This window comes from Henckelia pumila, chromosome 3 (assembly GCF_033568475.1).
Source record: "Henckelia pumila isolate YLH828 chromosome 3, ASM3356847v2, whole genome shotgun sequence".
Taxonomy (NCBI): Eukaryota; Viridiplantae; Streptophyta; class Magnoliopsida; order Lamiales; family Gesneriaceae; genus Henckelia; species Henckelia pumila.
Window position 1 is genome coordinate 18,113,547 of NC_133122.1, and position 3,963 is coordinate 18,117,509.

Consider the following 3,963-nt stretch of genomic DNA (forward strand, 5'->3'; position numbering starts at 1 on the left):
TGAAATTTTGGCATCGATCGGAACTTCCGATCCCTGCATCGGAGCTTCCGAAATTTGAATTCTGAGACACGCGGGTGTACTGGATCGGAACGTCCGATCCACTTCGGAGCTACCGATCGGCGCAATAAATGTGTTGTCGAGCAAAAGTCTTCCGGACAAGATTATCAGGCGGCCGTTCAAGATCGGAACGTCCGATCACGTTCAGTGCTTCCGATCTACCCTTAGCTTCCGAAGATGCTTCTGATCATGATCGGAGGTTCCGATCTCCAATCGGAGCTTCCGATCCCGTAGCAGTATACTTCTTCGAATTTTGTTTCTGATCTTGAGTATGAATTTAGTCTTAATTCATCTTGAAAATTTTAACTCTGTAATAAGCTCAATGTAAATATTAGTAACATTTTAACCTAGTTTTGTTATTCATCAAAACATAGAGAAATAAGACTTGTTAATGCATTAAAAACATTAATCTCATAATTCGAGATTTATATACGTTTAAGGCGTAACAATTCCCCATTTTTTTATCGCATACTACGATATCTATAGGTGAATCTATTCTTTCTTTAAAAGTTGCCTTAATCATTATTTGGATTTCTCCAATATGAATCCAAGACATCGTCCTTGCTACCTCACTTTTCAACTTTTGCAATTCCTCTCTTATTTCTTCAAAATGAATTAACTGCATCTCTATTTGATTACTTGTTAACTCCATGGGGATTGCCATTTCCCTTTTGGATACTTTGTAAATCAAATTATGTCTTCTTTGACTAAGCCCTAGGTTGCCTAAGACTCTTTCTACTTGTCCTGCCGAAAATCCCTGGTACTTTTGTAAGGTTGGATTTTCTCTCATAATCCTTTGGACCATATTATGAGATATCTTGGTTTGGCTAAAGAATCCAGCCAAACTTTCATGTGTTTCCTGCCGAAACACTTCTTTTTTATTCTGATTCTGATTCTGATTCTGATTCATCCTCAGAATCTTCTTGACTAAACAATATCTATTCTTCGTATATGCTTTCATCTGAGGGGATATCCTCAAATTGATATACTTGGACTAGATCTTGAAAGAAGACCGCATCATCCATATCTGGTGTTGCTTCAAAGAGTTTAACTCATTTTTTCTCGTTTTCTGGACAATTTGTAGATATATGTCCTCTTGCTCCACATGTCCGGCAGTTGCAATCATTGAAACTTTCACTTGCTCTTGTATGAGTTCTTCTGAAAGTTCTTCTTGATGGTATTCTTCCCCTGCTTTGTGATGAGCTTGTTACTGGGGATGTTCTTGTAGGTCCACTTCTTCTTCCTGATCTATAAGATCTGGCCTTTTGTTTGGACCAAAATGTTCTTGGTTTCCAAGAACTTCTCATTCTTTTATTATAGGGATTATTTCTGAATTTCTTCCTTTTAAATCCCTATGATCTGTTTCCAATGATCATTGGAAGATCATTTTCTCTACAACATAAAGGTGTACGTTTATCTATACCCCTTATTTTCTTGTAGTTCTTCTGTAATGCTGCCATATTGCACCATTCTGCCAATTTTCCTTTCAAAAAGGACGCGCGTCTTGCCAATGTATCAAGATGACCTGGAACGTATTTTTTAATCAGCATTTCTCTCCAGGGACTTGGCATTTTTGCGAAAAATAGCTGAATAGCTACATTTTCCTCGACTCCTGAATTCCATCTGTATTTGGTGAATAACATAATGTATTCATCAACTAAACAGATATCATGTAACTCGAGGCTATACAGAGCTTGAGTATATCTTCTCTTTTTCTCTGTATCTTGATTATTGAAATAGTCTACCCCTATGAATTGTGCTTTAAATAGGGTGGTCATTCTTTCTCCAATATCGCTGAGGGATTCTCCTGCTAAGATTGATTCCTTCGTATCTGGCATAGTCATCTCCCATGCAATCTTGACAGATCCCATTAGACTCATTTCTAGAAGTTTAATGAATCCTTATTTATTAAGATCTAATGTCCCTGCTGCAATTCTCATAGCTGACGTCCAATCATCTATAAGATCTTCTCTGTTTTTGAAGTCCAAAACATCAAGGTTTAACATAACCCCGTAAGGATGTATTAGATCTAAAACAGTTTTTCCGTAAGGAGTTTGATGGAGTGAGATTTTACTCCTTCTTGATCTGGTTCCTGCTGGATGTGAATTTTCTCCAACCTGGAACTCACTATGTGGTTCTTCTGTTTTAACCACATATCTTGGGGAATTCCCTATGAGTTGTTCACCCTCAGGGAAATTCATTTTTAGATCTACTACTTTGAGATTCGCAAAAGAATCCGCAAGATTTTGTAGATCCTCGAGATTTAATCTTTCTAAAGTAGTCATCAGATAGTGTTTTTCTCTGATACTGCTTTTATAAGATTAATCATCCTTTCATCATCAGTTAAATGTTTTTGAACCATTTTGGTTTTACCTTTCTGATGTAACAAAGGTTCAGTATCAAACGAGAGTGGTAACCTTTCTCCTGTATTTCCTTTTCTAGAACCAGAAGTGTGCTCTAGATTTATGATTTTATTTTGAAGATCCTTTAGAGTTCCAAGAATTTCTTCTTGTTTCTTAAGGATTTCTTCAATTTGCCGAGGTATTTCATACAGCTGATTGCTGTAATATTGTACCGTCTTTTGAATTTCTCTAAGATCTTCGGAGAGTTTAGAGGAATCTGGGGTAATCTCTAAAAATTTAGAGTTAGAGATCATCTTTCTTACTCCCTTCAAAATTAAGAGCATTAATCACAACTTATTGTAAGTAATCTATTATGAGTAGATTAACTTGTTTATAGGATTTTATATGAATAAAATCATCTTGATTCAAACCTTCGTTTGAAGTTATCTTTTGTAGAAAATATTCTCCTAAACAAAGAAAAGTATGAATTAACGAATAATATAAAGTCTGAATAATTAACCTAAAGCTCTGATACCAGTTTTGCGGATGATTCAAGTACCATAATTGAGCACAAAAATAGCATAAATGAAGTACATAAATGCATAAATTGGGTACAAGAATTAAACATTGGATTTGACCAAGTTTGGTGGTCCTAGGGAGTTTTAAGAAAGAATTTTTATTGTAGAGATTTATAAAAAAGTTAGTTTTGGATTTAGGGATTTATTCACAATTCACTCATATTTTAATGTGATATTATTATTTTTATTTTTAAATATTATTAATATAGAGTTTTCTTTAAACCATTATTAATATAGAGTTGGAAAATAACTTTAATGATTTGTTATTTTTTAAAAAGAAAAATTACTCTTTTGATCGTGTGTGTCTGCGATTTTGGTTATTTATGTTATAAGATTTCAATTTTAGTCTCTTTTTTTTTTTTACAATTTTAGTTCTTTTTTTGATGTGACATCATTGTAATGCTGATGTGGAATTGACGTGTGTAATCTCGTCACATCAGCATTTTTTTTACAAAAAAAAATTAAAAAATTACTAAAAATCAAAACATATAAAACGAACTCAAATTCGAAAACATAAAAGATCAAAATCACAAAATGACAAATGTATCGGACCAAAATTATAAATTTTTCTTTTTAAAATTTTGTCATCTCTACAACCAAACCGACCGAAATTTTTTTAATAACCAAAACGAACTGAAACTTTTACATAACCGATTAAAATCAAACAAAATTTTCAAAGGAAAAATATATTTTAAAAAAATTAAGAAACAAAGTAACTTAATTACTACAATTACGGATTTATTTTAATCTCAAAAGTTCGAGATGATTTCTTTTAAAGTTCAATACAAAATATTTTTATATATATTTTAGTGCGAGGTGTCTAAAAATTAAAAGTTGTCTGTCCGTCATTAACCGATCATTTTTTATTTAAAATTTTTGATGAAAATCATGTAATAAACTTTCAAGTGAAAATATATATCGGAAGATTGTGCAAGGGACTGGTAAAAAAAAATCCCTCAATAAAACAGATCCATATAACGGGCTCA